This window comes from Cavia porcellus, unplaced genomic scaffold (assembly GCF_034190915.1).
Source record: "Cavia porcellus strain 051 isolate PalLab524CR breed Dunkin Hartley unplaced genomic scaffold, mCavPor4.1 scaffold_14, whole genome shotgun sequence".
Taxonomy (NCBI): Eukaryota; Metazoa; Chordata; class Mammalia; order Rodentia; family Caviidae; genus Cavia; species Cavia porcellus.
Window position 1 is genome coordinate 61,478 of NW_026947497.1, and position 19,163 is coordinate 80,640.

Consider the following 19,163-nt stretch of genomic DNA (forward strand, 5'->3'; position numbering starts at 1 on the left):
GATTTTTCAGCACATGTTTTTTTTTTTTTTTTTTTTTTTTTTTTTTTTACCATTAGTGGAAATTAACTTTCACACTATGAAAGGCAGAGTTGTCATGAGTAATTTTCTTTCTTTCTTTCTTTCTTTCTTTCTTTCTTTCTTTCTTTCTTTCTTTCTGTCTGTCTCTGTCTTTCTTTCTTTCTTTTTTGAACATTCTTCTATGCAAGGATCTGAGGCTTACACTGGTAAGCTCCATCTCTACTGAGCAATGTGTATGATGGGTACAAATTGGACATATTGTTCCATTTTCCAGACAAACATGCATGATCCCCAGTGTGACATTCAGCTGTCCTGCTGTCTGTGGAATGCCTGCATTTCCTCAATCTACTTGACCATCTCATAGATTACTATAAATTATTTCCCTTTCACTGCCACTGATGCACAGGAATATATTTATGCTTTATAAAGATACAGTTTATTAACATTTTTCTTGCTGTGAATTATAAAACATCATTAAATGTATCATATTTACTCTTCTACTGTATTAATAATTACAAATAATCTGTATATATAATTGTCAGTTTTCTCTAATGTTTTTGTGGAAATCTGATATCAAACCAAATGGAAGAGGGCTAGTGGGCTCAAGTTCAAATCATCAAGTCTGATGGAGAGTCAAACAGAAACCTATATTCATTTTTTAGGCAGGTAGTAAAAAATTTGGTAGCAGGTACTCATATAATATTAAAATGAATCAAGTCCTGTGTTGCTGCAGGTTTTTTCCATGCAGGTTAGGCAGAGGAGTTGTTTGTAATAACCTGGGCAAAAATAAGGAGAAAGCTGAGGCTGAGGTGTTTGAAACTCAGCAGTCCCTTGACTGGCGTATGTTTATTGGAAAGGGCTCAAAAATATAGTGCATGTCAGGCAGCACAGACAGTCAAGATAGATGTGCTCAGACTGAGCTGTATTGACTGTCTCTAAGTTTCAGCTGGTGTGGTCAGTCAAGCCTGAGTCTAATGGGCTGTGTGGTGCTCTGGGTGAGCACCTTTAGTCTTAACAGAGCATCAGAATGCTAATTTTTAAATTTGCTGTTTTATTTTATTCCTCAGTTTTCTTTACTATAATTGCTTTCTATTTTAATAAAAGTATTTTCATGCTACAAATTTCAAAACCTGAATATGGAACTCACTGAAATTTCACTCATAAAATAAATATGCCATAAATCCAAAAATAATATCTCTATGATTGTGGTTCATTTATTCCTCAGTGGAGGAACACATATAGGAAACATACAGATTAGATGAATAAGTCCTTCTGGCTTTCACTGATATGAAGTTATGGGTGCCTGCCAATATTTGTACTGTTTCTAGTGAGGAATATACAGACAAAATTGCTTAAGGTATTCCATTTGAAAATAGAAAACGATGTCACTTATTAATCATAGAAAAATTTTACTTTACTTTTAATTTTAGAAAATAATATATGAATCAATCAACTTTCTTAGGGGTGTGAGTCAATACACCAATAACTCCATAAAAAGAGAAATAGGTTTTGGGGCTTACAGATTTTGTTATTGCTGCTGTGTGAAACTTTAACACTACTAGAAGAAAACAAGAGAAACACTTGAAGTTATAATTCCAGGTGAAGAGTTCCTGAATAAGAATGTGAAAGTATGGGAAGCAATAAAAACAAGCAACCAATGTGACTTCATCAAATTAAAGAGGTCTTGCAAAGCAAAGGAAACCATAGTAACAAGAGTCTACAAAATACTACAAAAAATTCCCAACTCCTCCAGACAGACAGATGTATCTGGATCTATGTGGAACTCAAAAGCACACCAAATATCTCCATGAGTATAAATGGGCACTTGAATCGATAGGCATTTTTTTCAAAAGAATGATATGAAAAAGTATATTTGCATCTATTTTAAACCCAGAATAAAGAATTCAATCCAAATGTATATACTTGCATTCAATATTTCTCTTCTATTCTACTCTAATGTTGCAACGTTAGGTCTCTTGAGCTGTCGTACGTTACATGTAAAAACACCATAATTTACATTACAAGTATCCAAGATCATGATGTAGGAAGACAGCAGCACTGGTTGACAAGTAAATTAGAAACTAAAGCTTGTTTTGCTTTTCTGTAGATCTAGGTGGTTTGGACGTACTTAAGTAGTTTATTGAAGGACTCTTTCACATCCTTGTTCCGCAAACTGTAGATAAGGAACACCACCGTATAAAACATAGAAACGATTTTGTCCCTGTCCAAAGAATAGCTAGGCCATGGACGAGCATAGATGTAGTACGGGGTGACAGAGACGAGGTGGGAAGTGCACATGGAGAAGGCCTTCAGGGGTCCCTAGTGGAGTCGATCCTCAAGATGGCAGCAGTGATGAAGATCAGGGCTACTGATGGAGGCCAGGATGATCAGGTTGGGGGTGATGACATTGGAGGCCAGAAGAAAGAACAACACAGCCTGGAAGCTCTTCTTTTACTCACAGGCTATCTTCATCAAGGATGGGACATCACTGAAAAAGTCATCTAGGACATTGTCACTGCAGAAGGTCAAGGTAAAAGTGTCCTTGGTGATGATGTAGGAGTTAAGAAAGCCTTCCCCATAGGAGTCTGCCACAAAGAACATACACAGATTCATTGGCATGGCCTGGGCATAAAGTAGAGGCTTGGAGATGGCCATGTAGAGGTCATAGGCCATTGAGACCAACAGGTGGCACTTAGTGTAATCTAAACCAGTGGAGAATAATAACTAGGTCACACAGCCACAAAAGAAATGCTTTTGTCTTCAGAGATACAGATCGCCAGGACCTTTGAGGTGCAGAGAGAGAGCAAGCAGAGATCCAGAAAAGACAGATTTCCAATGAAAAAGCACATGGGTGTGTGGAGCCAGGCATCACTACAGATCAGCACACTAGGTTGAGGTTTCCCAGAAGAGAAGAAACATACACAGCCAGGAACACCACAAACAAGGACCACCTGCATCCCAGTGTGTGCACTGAAGCCCAACAGAATGAAATAGGTCACCTTGTGATTGGTCCACTCCATGGTTCTCAGCATCACACTTACAGGAAAGAAAATGAGAATTCTTCTTCAATCATTGTGCTACATAAACAGAAACTATGATGAAAATTGAAAGTCTCACAAATAGCAACTAACCAAAATGTTCATTCATTTAAGAGAATTTAGCTCTATTCAAAAAACAAATTATCAAAAGATATCAGTGATGCCACTATATATATAATAAGTATTTATTCCATAGAATGTATGCCTGTATAATTGGTTTTATAAATACACTGAAAGAAAACACACTCAGCAAAATAACTTTTGTTGAATTATCTAACAACTGCATGATATATTTTGGTTACCATTATACCTAGAGAATAGATCCAAAGCTACTTTTTTCCCCAAATAAAACACAGAAATACAGGTAGCAGTTGAACACAATGCAAAGAGATTCCTAAAATGTATCACTTTCCTTATTATTGAGGGAACCTTCATGAGGCACAATCTTTGTATATCTATCCTACTGTGGTTTTATCACTTTAGAGATAGATCTCACTTATCCTGACTTCTCCACATTTTGCCAAAAGAAAGTGCACTTTTATCCTGAATCAATGTACTAACCAAATCTGAAGTTATAAGAAAGGTATGATATTGATTAAAATAATAATTTTATCTAGTTGGACATTTTCCAGGTCTCATTCTGTTAAAATACAACTTGTTAATGATTTGCACTCAAACGACTCAGTAAGCATTTATTATTCACCAAGCACTTCTGCCTCATGCTGTAAAGTCTTCCTTCAAATTTCCACAGTAATGTCATGAGGCAAATGTGATTATTACCATTTCACAGATGTTTCTTATATGTGGAAATGATTGCCCAAGAAATGCCTGCTCAAAGTCACACAGCTAAGGGTGAGAATAAGTGATCAGTACTCCATCAACCAGTGCTCCCCAGCTGTCCCCAAACCTGAATATCTATCTGTAATTGCAAATTTCAGGAAAATCCACTGGGCACAAAGAAAATGGGAGAAGAAAGGAGAGTTATGTGATGGCAAGGAGCGTGTCTTGTACTAGGAAAAACCAAATTTTGTAAATAAGTTAGTGCAATAGGTTTTGATGAATTCAAATATAATATCACATAGCTGAAACAGGCCAAATAGATAACCCCACTAAGGACAACTCTGTGTGTGTGTGTGTGTGTGTGTGTGTGTGTGTGTGTGTGTGTGTGTGCATGTGCACAAGCATGTGTGTGTTATGTTTTTGTGTCTTGACAGGCTTTTCACAGAAGAAGAAAAGCCTCTGCACTTGAAGAATGAGTGGACAGTTGCTGCATAGAGAGGGAATCACTGACCCAGAAAATCAATATCAATGCAAATATAAGTAAACGGGTTGGAGGATGGATGGACAGTCAGAAACTTGGCAGCTGGTTGTGGTGTGAGAGCATATGTGTGGAACAGCAGAAACAATATTATATGAGCTCACATGAGATTTTTATGCCATATTTATAACACATCCTAAAATTGTACTAAACCATATTTTAATAAATTTTCCATAACTTACAACAGTTAAATATCTTGAAGTCCTGACTCATCCTCACCCACCCTTGCCAGCGCTATCTAATCCCAGTATATAAAAGTCAGCAAATAAGAAAGCACCTGCACAGCCCAGTCAGCCTAAAGCCCATGTTGAAAGCACCACTGTTAACATACCCACATCAACACACATTGCCCAGTTAAATCACCCCAGGACAGGTGTCTGAGAGGTGGAGATTGCTCCTACACCCAGAAGCTGTATGGAGAACTCTGACTGTGTGGTCAAAACTTCTTCCAGCCTATCTGCCCTGCTCTTATGCTGAAGCTACAGTAAGTCCAGGAACTCTTCTCTCTTACCTCTTGCCCTAACCCCAGCCTCCTGGTTCAGACCTCTGAGTGCAGCCTGAGTACTTCCTACAACAACTGCCTCAACCTTAGCCTCCTTGGCCACAACACAAATCTTCCTATTTTTATTTTTTTTGTCTTTTTTGTTTTTATTGGTACCAGGGATTGAATTCATGACTGCCTGCTTGCAAGGCAGGTGCTTATGCCGCTGAGCTAAATCCCCAGCCCCATCTTCTTACTTTTAAATAGTGCTTACTGCTACTCTCCTCTGGAAGAGGAGAGACAAATAATGTGAGTGCCCTGCCCTCTTGGCCTATTGGCCTGTAGTAGCAAAGGTTGATAACCTATCAACCACCCATGGTGAAGGAGGCTCAAAAGTAGCTGCCTTATGTAGGAATGACAGGGCTCTGCACCTGCACCTCGGGCACTCTGGGGCCTACTTTGCAGCATATAGGTGCGACTCCACCTGTACTTAGCACACTCTTTTACCCACAATCCTTGCCTCCTTTACAGCATCCAGAGCATGCAAACCTGGATATTTTCACCAACTGTTCATTCTGCTTAGAATTTTTTTTTTTAATTTTGTGAGTTCCTCAAACATAAGTCTTCAGTTTAGTGAGGTCTACTCCTTACACGTCTTCAAAGCTGGGCCTCTCCCCTTGCCCCGAGTGCTTCCCCCAGTCCTGCTTTATTCTTCTCTGGAGCATACCTCAAATGCCCCACCATGGAACTGGCTTGATCCTGCAGTTTGTCTTCTGCTCCCATCCAGGAGGAGGCCAGCGGAAGAAGGGACCTTTGTGGATTGCTTTGTCACAGTCATTGCTGGTTCTCAAAACTATGTCTGCTCCAAGAGATAACATGGTTTGCTGAGTGAGAGAATGGACAAAGCATATTAATAATCAAGAAGCCATGATCACTCACACAAGTGCTAAGGATGACAGTTAACTCTAGAAGAACTGCTTTTTAACCTACATTTCTGACATATATAGAAGTTACTAAGTATCCTGTTGAAAAACAATTAAACATACCACCACCATCTCCACAAACACAAAAGTATTCTAGAGAAGAATAGGCACAATCCACAATCTAGCCAACTGAGACACAGAAAAATGTACTTTTTATAATAGGAGAGAGCAAGCCTGATCTTTTGCAAAAGGGGAGGAAACAAAAGATGGAGAGAAAGAGGAGGGCAAAGAGAGAAAGAGTTGCAAAATTTAAGATGAGTTACAAGCATGTATGATGAGTGCAATCATATATAAAGCAAACAAACACTCAAAAAATAGAGTTTAAAATACAGAGTCTATTTGTCAGAGAGCAAATATGAACATGAAATTCTTTCATGCTGCACACTTGTGAGAACCAAGTCTTCTACAGCAGACTTCTACAGGGCAGTCACCCTCAGACTGTGGTGAAACTGAACATCATCCTTCCCACAGGACTTCCAACTCATAAGGCTGATAACCTGGATCCAAGCCTTGTCTTCCTGCTCATCAGCCTCAGCCTCAGCCTCAGTTTGATATTCACTGCTCAGTTCCATTAAGGCTCAATTGTCTCACAAGTAAAGCAAGTGTAATAACCATCACTGGCAGATGGGTCTGCTGTAAATAGTAAAATTAATCTAATCTACAGCTCAATACAAGGAAATTTATTGGTAAATGAGCAATGTTTTATTCAGAGAATGAGAGCACCATCTGACATATTACTGAATCTTAGCACCAGACTTCATCACCAGAACAGTGGAACTGAGAATGCCTAGTACAGGGAAGCTCCTCTCTTTCAAGCAGCCCAAAGTCTTCAATGTAAACTGTGCCGGAACAGTGAGACACTTTTCACTATTTCCTGTTGTTAGCAAGATGACTGGAGTCCTCCTTCACCTGGGTCTGATGATTGGATGAACTAGTGTGTGGACATACACAAGTACTTGGAAGTTTTTCAGTAACTTTGGAGGCAGTGCCTATTGGTCAGCAAGCCACATGGGTTCAGACAGGCCTGAGCAAAATTCTCATCCTGACTCTCTAGATGGCTCATAGCTTAAAACTTACTTAGTCTTCTTAGGAAATCATTTCTTTGCTGTAATGTAATAAAACTCTCAACTGTAAGAGTACATTTCTTAATTAGATTATGCATACATTTCATAGACACATTGTATTTAAAGATATTGAAGAAATGGTTGACAAACAGTAGTAGATATATATTATGTGGTCATCACCTCTTTTTCCCACTACCATTTTCATCTGCTATCCAGTCCTACAGTCCTTTGGCCTAATCAAGATTTTTACTGTCTCTAAATTAACCATAATCCTGCCCAAATCCTACCTTCTCTTGACTTCTGTGTTTCTGTCTAACATCACGTTGCTTTCAAAATAATTATAAAGCTTTTTGCCCTAGTGCCTTGAGAACCATAGCTCTCTAGTTTTCCATGGTAGAAAATTTTCAGATCCACAACACGAACACATAACAAAATAGCTCAAATATTTTTACCAGTGATTCTGCCCACTCCTAATCAGTGACTTTATGGTCACAGGTCTAGTTTTGCTTAACAAAGGAGCTCCCTTCTGGACCAGAGTTATGGCAATCTGATAGTCCATGGAGAACTGCATAGATTTTTTACACTGTTCTATAGCTTCATATCTTTCAAGGAAAAATAAATAAAAGCATTTAAACTTCAAATGACTTATATTGGTATATGAGGATGGAATCACTGTGATCACTCTCTAGAGCTCTTGAGATATTTACAAAAGCTGACTTCCCAAATCAGTGGTTCTCCAAGGTGGCTGTTTTCAATTTTTTTTTTTTTTTTTGTCTTTTTCTTTTTTTTATCGGTACCGGGGATCGAACTCGCGACTGCCTGCTTGGAAGGCAGGCACTTATGCCGCTGAGCTAAATCCCCAGCCCCAAGGTGGCTGTTTTCAATTTTGATTCAAGGAGAGACTGATGTTCTGACCATTGCCTTAAAATAAATTGTTCTCTCACACTATGAGGGCAAGGTAAATTTATACCACCTTTCTGTTCCCAGAGGTTCCAGAAACTGTCATAAAATGAAAGAGCACTGTGGAATTGAGGCTTTGTAGCTCCTATGTGCAATTATATGTAAATAGCTATTGAGTCATTGTGAAAATAAAATTTCTAGAATAATATCTGAATCACACAACTTAGCAAATATGTGAGGAACATCTCATTCTGATATATCAAGAATCAAATCAGCTAGTTTTATTATCTTTATAACAGTTTTATATCCCAAGTGTTTTCACTTACAGAATTCCTCATGATTTTGCACCTTGAGGTAATAGTCAACAAGGCAATTAGCAGAACTATGCATAGCTGTCAGGACACATTCATTCAGGAAGACACAGAAAGGCTGATTTAGAGACTTACAGACCAGTGAGTGATGGACATGGTCACTAATCCTTCTCATTCTAAACTGTTTTATTGAATCCAGATAAAAGGTTAGTATAACTGCATATGTTTACTCATTACTACATACTACATAAGCATATACATATGTACATATACATATACATTACTACATACTACAGAAGCATATACATATACATATACATATACATATACATATACATATACATATACATATACATATAAACACAAGAATATTGGTAAGCACATAATTTGAGACATAACCAAAAGGACTGGAACCTTCATTTCCTCTAGGTTGATGGCCATCATTCCCATGTTGCTCTCTATCATAAGAGACTGACTTGTAGGAAACACACCAAATACATTTGTCAATATGAGTGAAAAGATAAAGGAGAAAAGAGACCAAGATTTGAATTATCATGCCCTGGCTCACCACCTACAGGAACATAGAAAGACACCTTCATCCTTGTATCACTATCAATGTTAATGTTTTCATTCAGTGGATCTCACCAGAGAATCAAACTCCTGCCAGCTTTTCCTGTTAATTGTTCATTCAGAAACACTGCCTTTGCAGTATTCCCATATGTAGTTCACATCATTGTAAGCAGTCCCTTTATGTAGTCTCCAGGTTGACTGTGACACTTGTTTCTGGATACAGCTCTCACTGAGTCATTGGGATCAGGAGTAGCCTTAGAATCACTCCCATCACTGGATGGGAATCATTGAGTCAGACTTTGTAAGAATGTGCAAGGCTGTGAATTTAGTTTAGTGGCGTAAGCACCTGCCTAGAAAGCCCAAGATCATGAGTTTGATACCCAGTAGAAAAAAAAAGTGAATATACAAGGGTCTCCAGGGAAATAGGGCACAGGTCAGTAGTGATGCATGCTGTCTTGTTATTTAATCAACACCAGTGATGTCATGGCTATGAGACAGGCAAAAAGCAAGGTTCTGAAAGAACATTTGGTTGTAGCATGATTATACCACCCATGATGATCATTGTCTACAAAACCAAGAGGATCTTTTGCTTCAAAAACAGTCACTATCCTATGCAAAAGAACATTTGGAGAAATAGGCAGAGTTTCTCATCACTAGCCCTGGAGGAATGCTATGGGGGAAGTTCTGCACTGGATTTGTTTCTAAGGATTACAAAGAGGTGACAGCAAATGAAATGCTCCATGTTGATCATGATTACAGGGCCAGCTAATGGACTAATGTAGGCAGAGCTAGGACTATACTACATGGAGCAGAGACAGCAGGTTACAAGGTCGGGCAAAAAACAAAACCCCTGTGTGCAGGTCCTGTTTCTCCTGCCCAACAGCCTCACACTCAGGCAACTGACCTTCTCTTGGATAAAAGTTTTCTAAGCAGTGCACTAGGGAAAACACTTAGGCCAATATCAATATTCCCAGAACTCTACGCCCTGCTCCACACTGCCACCTCCGTAAATGTCAGCCAGGTTAGGGGTGCACACCTGGCATTGCAAAACCAGAGGCTGAGGAAGGACAATGACCATGAGTTCAAGTCCAGGCTGTGCTGTATAACAAGAGCCTGACTCAAAAAACAAAAACACAAAAAAGCTAATTGTTGGTACCTCTCATGTATGGATTGGATTTTAAGGGTGCTTTGCTGTAAAGGTGGTAACTGAAATAAAACTAGGAATTATCCAAAAGATCTACAGAGGTGAACCTGCATAGGATTTAGGTATTTCTCTTGCTTCATTAATTATCTGGGAGGACCTCGCCACATAGGTAACTTGACTGACAAAATTAACTAGTTTTTCAATTTAGGGAAAGTTGACTGTGTTCCTCTTCCTGTGGGGAAGATGGCCATGGTTGTCTTAGTCATCAGATGCACTTTGCAAATGGAGGGAAAATTTTGCTAAATGCTCAAGTTTTTGAGCATAATTGTCTGTAGACAAAAGTGTTGGTGAACTAAGGTATGATTGTATTTGAGTCTGCAGCAGTTATAAAACTACATCTGAGTTCTGTTATAATCAGAGTGACATGTAAACTTCATATCGTCACGTAACGCCATGCTGCTCATATGGTAGATCAAAAGCATCAAGTTTGATCGATACATCCTAGGCCTTGTTTCATACCTAGCAAATTAAACCATGGGCTTCACAGGTCGATAAAGGATACTGATCTGGTGGTTTTGTTAGTCTGCACCTTCCAAGAAGGAAATACACAGGTGTAATTCAATTTGCAACGGTTTCATCAGACAAAACATCTATGTCGTTGCAAGAGAAAAGAGATCCTGGCTTCCTACTCAACTTTGGTTTAAGAGGTTGTAATACTCCTTAGGTCAGACAGTTACATGAGATTGTTTTGCACATTAGGACCTCATGACTTATTTTCATCCAAGTGCAAATGAAACTTTCTTTGTTACATGAAATATGGTGGCCTTTGTTGCTTTCCATCTCTATCCCATTTCAGGACAAATGGCCACAGATATTTCTCCAACAAAATGTATAGCATCACCTAGATGTTGAGGTGTATGTGGGTCCTGTCCTCTTACTTGTCTGTCATATGTTTCCTTTGTCTATAAAGTAGCCACTCCAGTACATTACAAGGATGCTGATGACACCTGATGGTGTCGTCTCTTGATCCTATAGTGAAATTGCTACCTTCCGAGCCCTGGGATGAGCAAGATGAGGAGTGGAGGGGTGATGGTAGCAGCAGTAGATCCTGTTGTTCCCTTCACCTACTGCAGTACCTCTCCGTCCTGAATCTCAGGCACTGCCTCAGCTATACGCCTGATTGGCGTGGCATTTGGCAGCAATGCCTGTGGCTTTTTCCAGTTCAATATTCTGTTCACGAGCTTGGAAAATTGTTAGTTTTTTCAGGAATTCAAGATGATGAAATACATTCTAAATACTTTGTGAATGCACAAAGAACAGTAAGTGTGTGTACAAGATATCTGCTACTTCATGGTTCTTAGTCTAAGAATCTATTCTTTCTTCCCTAAAGATTTTTGCCAATTTTAAGTTTGAGTTTTGTAAATATTACCAGATGGATGGTGTCATTTCAGCAGGATGATTCTGAAGTTTTGCTGTAACAGAGAAAGGACATGGAGAGATGGGGTCAGGGATGGGCACTGGGGAGAACAGCATCAGTCTGAGAACAGAAAGATCCCAGATGCATTGAAGGAAATGTGTTCTCTCAGAGGAATTAATGTTCCCTAAGACAATGGGATGAAAGTATGTGTTTCTGAAAAAAAATGCTTTAGAGAATTTGAAACTCAAAATTCTCACTCTTGCCCTTCCCTTCCCAAATGTCTCCTCTCAAGCTTAAGGACCTCACACCTTTTCGGATGTTACACTTATCTGACCACTAGCAAAGCTTCATGCTTTGGGACATTCCAGATGACTAACTTTCAAATTTCAGATATTCAGTTTATACATTCCAAATTAAAGTGTTTGTTTGGGCGGAATGCCAGGAATTAGGTCACAGCACTCTGTTATGACTTTTCATGCTCAGGGACCCCAGGAAATAGAGAATATTAGGGTAGCTCACTGGAGTCTTCAGTTGATGAGCAATGGGATTACATTTCAGCAGAATCCACTCAATGCATGATATTTATACCCTGCATGCATGAGCTGTTAGCACAGCTCATTGGTCTCTCAAAACCTTCTGCCAGTGCTTCCTATTATGATGCTATAATGATTATTCTGGAAAATTTGATGTCACTGTATTTCCTAAGTCACATTGCACCTTGCTGTGAATTTCTCCATCTGTTCCTTAAATTATTAACAATCTAGCTCCATTTGAGAGTTATTTTCCTTCAGCCTAGGGCCCTTGTGAATCAGGGACCTGACAGTACCTACGACAGCCAAACTCACTCACAGGAGTGGGATGAAGTACAGCGACTGTTACAAAGGAATGTGAAGTGAATTCCCAAGAGCTGCATGACAATCCAAGGACTAGTAACTTCTTTTTAATTTTTTTATTTTTTATTTAAAGGAAAAAAGAATGCAAGTAATATAGTTACAATAAAATGATAAGAAATCACTAATTAATAGGTTACATATTGTCAGCTTAGAAAAAGTTGTTCAAGTTACAGGATTAAAGCATACAAAGTGGACATTCAAACAGTGAGACTGCAAACAGTTGTGTTCAATGATCCAACAAAAAACTCAGTAATATGGTCACTTGTCTTAACACAACTAACTACATTTACAGTTGTATCTTTTAAAGCACTTTTTTTCTCTTTTTTACAACAAAATTTACACATTTTGGGTTTTGTAACTCCCATAACTCTTATTACTTTTTTTTGGAGGAGAATAAAGCCAAATATGACAAAACAAAGCAGTCAGTCAAAACAAAGGATAGACATAGTACATGATGTAAAAACAGAATACAAGGTCATCAACAACAGTTACCATAATGCCTCTTGCTTCCTTAAAAAGAATTGCTTAAAATATCACTGGGTATAATAAAATTGAACAAAACAGTACAGAACAAGACCAATAAAACCTAAACATTGTAAACATTACAGGACTTCAAAAGAAGATAATTATCAAACCAGAATGGGCATCATAGTGAATCTTACTGCCTTCAAACTAGTTGCCTATACGCTCAAACTTGATAATGTCAAACAAAATGGAACAGAGTCTAGTCAGTCAAAACAAGATAGTGGGAGTAATACAGGGCTTCAAATCAAGTTAACAGGAAATCAAAAAGTTACTATAATATATCATGTTAATTTTTTATTTTTCCCATAATTAAATATAAAAATAAATAAGTAAATATTTTTAATAAATAAGGGGAAGATTGAGATAAAAGAGGACATAACAACGTAACAATAAAGGTCAAAGCATGACAATTCCAGCAACCTAGTGCTTCACCACCAAATAACCCGACTTAATAGTAGTTACCATAGTGTCTCTTTGAAATATTTGAATATATCTTTGTATACTACAGCATCAAACATATCAAGACAGTGTGAAACCATTCAAGTCGATGAAAGTATTACAGGGTATTTAGAACCAGCTAATGGAAAACAAACAATTGTTTCTATATTATCTCTTTGCCTATAAATATTTTGTTTATACTCTCATAATGAAATTCAATAAGATAAAACATGATAAAACCAATGGAGACAGAAGAGCCATAGTTTGCTGGGACTTCAAAACAAGATGATATTAAATCAGCACTAGCTATTATGATGTCTTGATTTCTTCAGTATAGCTGTTCATTTTATCACAGGCAATAATATCAAGCAGTCCAGAATAAAACCATTACAATTAATGAGTGAAATTTTTATGATTACAAAGCCACCTAATGGGGCATCATGATTACCATATAATTGTATATATTTGAATCATTTCTTACACTATGGAAACTATTCCTTATTCCTACATATAAATTTGTTTCATTTCACTTATGTGTGTGGTCTCAAGCTGTCCCCATTGATTTATAAATATCTCAATGTGATCTTTCTTAATAGCCGAGTAGTATTCAATTGTATAAAAAATACTGCAACTTTTTTATTCATTCCTCAGTTAAAGGACATTTGGGTTGTTTCCAAGATCTGACGATTACAAACTGCGGTGCTATAAACATAGGTGCACATATATCACTGTGGCATGATGCTTTCAGTTCTTCTGGAAATATGCCTACAAGTGGAATAGCTGGAACAAATGGAACTTCCAATTCCAGCTTTTTGAGAAACTCCAGACTGACCTCCACAAAGGCTGTACCAGTCTACACTCCCACCAACAGTGCAGGAGAGTTCCTTTTCCCCCACAGCCTCTCCAGCATTTATTGTTGGTGGTTTTCTTGATCTTGGCCATTCTTTCAGAAGTGAGATGGAATCTCAGTGTGTTTTTTTATTTGCATTTCTCTAATGACTACTGATGATGAACATTTTTGATGTGTTTATTTACCATTTGTGTTTCTTCATCTGAGAAATGTGTATTCATCTCAGATGCCCATTTTTCGATTGGTTCTTTGAGTTTTGGGGATCTGATTTTTAAAAATTTTTTATTTGCTCTAGACAGAAGTCCCTTGTCTGAGGGAGAGTTCACTAAAATGTTTTTCCCAGTTTGTGGGTTTTCTTTTCACTATGCTGGAGATTTTTCTGGACATGCAAAAACATTTTAATAAGAGGTGGTCCCAGTTATTGATTCTGGGAAGTATTTCTCATGCAGTTTGAGTACAGTTCATGACTTCTCTACCTACCCCTATGTCTTCAAAGTTTCTGCCCAGTTTGTCTTCCAATAGATTTAGTGTTTCTGATTTAATATTCAGATCTTTAATCCATTTAGATTTTAATTTAGTACATGGTGATAGGCTTGGGTCTAGTTTTAGTTTTCAGCATATGGAGAGCCAGTTTTTCCAACACTACTTATTAAAGAAACTGTCGTTTTTCCAGTGAACTTGTTTGGCTCCTTTATCAAAGATAAGGTGGTTGAGTGTGTTTGTAGTTGTGGGTGTTTCTTCTAATCTATTCCATTGATCTTTGGCTCTGTTTTGATTCCAGTACCATGTTGATTTTACTACAGTTGATTTGTAGAATAACTTCAAGTCAGGGATCGTTATGCCTCCTGCCTTGTCTTTGTTGTTTAGAACTATTTTTGTTATTCTAGGTCTCTTCTGATTCCAGATGAATTTGAGGAGTGATTTCTTTAGATCTGTCAGGTATATTGATGGTATTTTTATTGGGACTGCACTGAATCTGTATAAGAGTTTTGGGAGAATGGTCATTTTCACAATATTTATTCTTCCTATCAATGAGCAAGGGATTTCTTTCCATTTTCTGAGATCATTTTCAACTTCTTTTTTCAGTGTATTATAATTTTCCCGATATTGAGCTTTCACTTCTTTAGTAAGAATAATTCCTTAATACTTAATGTTTTTGGTTGCTAGTGTGAAGGTTGTGGCTTTTTTATTTCTCTTTCTGTGATTTTTTTTGTTAGTGTATAGGAATGCTATTGATTTTTGAGTATTGATTTGGTGTCCAGCTACATTACTGAATTTATTTATTATATCTAAGAGTCTTTCAATGGAGTTTATGGGGTCTTGTATGTAGAGTATCATGTCATCTGCAAACAATGATAATTTAACTTCTTCTTTTCTTATCTTTACCCCTTTTATTTCTCCTTCTTGTCTAATTGCTCAGGCTAGTATCTCCAGTGCTATATTCAATAGGAGTGGTGATAAAGGACATCCTTGTCTTGTGCCTGATTTTAAAGTAAAGGCCTTCAATTTTTGGCCATTTAGTATGATACTAGCTGTTGGTTTGCCTTAGATGACCTTTATTATATTGAGATAAACCCCATCCATTCCAATTTTCTGTAAAGTTCTTATCATGAATGAATTGGGACCTTATCTAGAGCTTTTTTTCTGCATTAATTGAAATAATCATATGATTCTTACATTTGGCTTTATTGATATTGTGGATTACATTTATTGATTTATGTATGTTGAACCATCCCTGCATGCCTGGGATGAATCCCACTTGGTCATGGTGTATAATCTTCTTGATGATTTGCTGCATCCTATTTGCCAATTTATTGAGGATATTTGCATCTGTGTTCATTAGGGAGACTGGTCTACAGTTCTCTTTCTTAGTGGGTCTTTCTCCGGTTTTGATACTAGAGTAATATTTGCTTCCTGGAATGACTTAGGAAGGATTGCTTCCCTTTCAATTTCACTGAAAAGTTTGAGGAGTGTTGGCATTAAGTGTTGTTTGTATTTCTTGTAAAATTCTGCAGTGAATCCATCTGGGCCTGGGCTCTTCTTTGTAGGTAAGGACTTAATTACATTTTCAATTTCATTAATAGAGTTTGGATTATTTAGCAGTTTTACACCCTCTTGACCAAGCTTTAGTACTTCATATGTTTCCAGGAAACTATTTCTCCTGTGTTATCAAATCTTTGAGAGTAGAGATTTTCGAAATAGCTGTTAATGATCTGTATTTCTATAGAGTCTGTAGTGATTTCACCTTTTTCATTTCTTATTGGATGAATTTGAGCTTTTTCTTCCCTTTTTTAATAAGGTTGGTTAGGGGATTATCAATTTTATTTATTATTTCAAATAACCAACTCTTTGATTCATTGATTCTTTGGATTGTTTTCTTAGTCTTTGTTGCATTGATTTCTGCTCTGATTTTTATAATTTCCTCTCTTCTTTTGGCTTTGGGCTTGACTTGCTCTTCTTTCTCTAGTTGTTTGAGTTGTAGCATCAGGTTATTTATTTGTATTCATTCTGTTTTTCTGATGTGTGAGCTCAGTGCAATGAATTTTCCTCTGAGGATGGCTTTCATTGCATCCCACAGATTCCAGTAATTTTTATCTGTATTTTGTTTTTCTTCTAGGTATTGTTTAATTTCTTCTTTAATTTCTTCTGTGACCCACTGATTACTCAAGAGTGTCTTATTCAGTTTCCACATGTTTGTGAGATTTTTGCAATATCTTTTATCAATAATTTCTAATTTCAATGTGCTATGATCTGATAACAGGCAATGGGTAATTTCAGCTCTTTTGCATTTATTTAAATATGTTCTGTGAACTAATATATGGTGTATTTTAGAGAATGACCCATGTACTGCTGAGAAGAATGTTTATTCTCATGTTTTTGGATGGAACACTCTGTATATGTCTACAAAGTCCATTTGTTCATAGGTGTGATTCAGTTCTGTTATTTCTTTGCTGATTTTCTGTCTGGATGATCTGTCCCTTGGTGTCAATGGTGTGTTAAGTTCTCCTGTTACAATTGTGTTACTGATAATTTCATTTTTCATTTCTGTTAATGCTTGTTTTATATAACTGGGTGCCCTGGAATTTGGTACATATATATTTAAGATAGTTATCTCTAAGGTTTTCCCCTAATGAGTATGGCGTGATGTTCTTTGTCTCTTCTGATCAGTATTGACTTAAAGTTCACATTGTCTGCAAACAGAATGGCTTCTCCTGCTTTTTTTGGATTCCTGTTGTGTGAAGTATTGTTTGCCATCCTTTGACTTTCAGTCTGTGAGTACCCTTTTGGGTTAGATGGATTTCCTGTAAACAGCATATGTTTGGATTTTGTTTCTTGATCCATTCTGCCAATCTGTTTCTTTTAATTGGTACATTGAGACCATTTACATTAATGGTTATAACTGTTAATGTTGCTTTATTGATGACATGCTATCTTTTTGCTATTGCATTTTTAACTTTGTGTTCTGTTTAATTATCTGTTTTGCTTAGTGGTTTTTCCCTTTGTGTATCTAAACTATTGTTCAATATTTTTTGCAGGGTTCGCTTGCTGATCATGAAGTTCTTCATCTGTTGTTTGTCATGGAAGTATCTTATTTAAAAATCAATTTTCAATTATATTTTTTCAGGGTGCATCAGTCTAGGTTGAAAATCATTTTCCTTTAGGAAGTGTAATACTTCACTCAAGGCTCTTCTTTACTTTATTGTTTGTGATGAGAATTCTGCTGTGATTCTGATAGGCTTTCCTTTTTAAGTGATCTGTCTTTTCTCTCTGAAAGCTTTTAACAATCTATTCTTGTGTTGGATTTCTGGGATGGTGATTATTATATGTCTGGTTGTAGTTTTATTTTGGTTATAACTATTTGGGGTTCTATATGCTTCACTGATCCTGATGTTTGGGAAATGTTCAGCTATTACTTCTCTAAATATCCTCTTGACGTTCTTTATGTCATCCCCTCCTTTTTCATTAATCCCTATCAAATTATGTTGTTTTTCTTTGGGTCATTTTGCAGTTGTTGAATTGTTATTTCCTGATTCTTTGTTATTTTTAAAAGATTTTTCCTTTCCTGTTCACTAGCTGTATTTTTGTCTTCAAGGTCTGAAATTCTATCTTCACTTTCATTGAGGTGGTATTTACAGCTTTCAGTGGAATATTTGATTTCATGTATATCTTTGCATCTGCTTCATGTATTCTGTTTGTGTCTTATATTGCTAGGGATTCTTACCGGAATCTGTGGGATGCAATGAAAGTGGTCCTCAGAGGAAAATTTTTTGAACCGAGTTTCCACATCAGGAAAACAAAATGAATACAAATAAATAACCTGATGCTACAACTTAAACAACTAGAGAAAGAAGAGCAAGTCAAGCCCAAAGACAGAATCTAGGGATTCTATCTTTTTGTTTAGTTCCTCCAAATTTTTAACTGTGTTTTCTTTAGATATGTTCTGCATCTCTTTCTTTTTTTTTAAAGTCATTTCTTCTTTTACCTGGGAGATTATTTCTATTTTGAATTCCTTTAATGCTTCCCAGAGTTGCTTGTTTATTTTAGTTGCTATTATATCTGATATTTGAGGTGTATGACATATATTTTCTTCCATGTACATCGCTACTAAGGTTTCTTTGGATTGGCTCAAGGTTGGAGATTGTAATTTGTTCTTTTGTTTTGTCATTTTCCTATATTTCTGTGTTCAAATGTTATTTGAAAGCTTGCTCAGGGTCTGTTGGAAATCCACTTCTATGCCCGCAGCTCCTGGGATTCTGGCACCCAGTTCCCCTAGGCCTCCAGGCCACTGGAACCAGTAGCACTGGCCTGCTTTCTTAGAACTCCACAGTCCCAGACAAGCTGGGATCCAGGGAAAGTGGGCACCCACCTGCTTGCTTAGAACTTCACAGTTCTCCAAGTGAAGCTGGAACAGGGATATGGATGCAGGCACCACAGACCTAGCTAGCTGTTCCAGTGCACCCAGAAGGCTCGAGGTTCCCAAGCAAGCTGGGCTCAAGGGGGGGGGGGGTGTGCACAGGGCACTTACGCCAGGATGCTGGGCCTCTGGAACTGGTGGTGCTTGCCTGCTTGGTTAGTACTCCACAGTCCTCCAGACACATGGGGAGGCAGATACAGGTGCCCCAAACCTGCCTAGCTGTTCCACTGCACCCAGACAGGGCGAGGTTCCCAAACAGGCTGGGCTCTGGGGAAAGAGGGCACCCGACTCCTTGTTT

The 19,163-nt window shown here is 37.5% G+C and overlaps 1 pseudogene; it reads right to left on the reverse strand.

The window, feature by feature from the left end:
* Positions 1-2,127: 2,127 nt before the first annotated feature.
* Positions 2,128-3,038, reverse strand: LOC106027285 (olfactory receptor 9G19-like; annotated as a pseudogene).
* Positions 3,039-19,163: the final 16,125 nt, after the last annotated feature.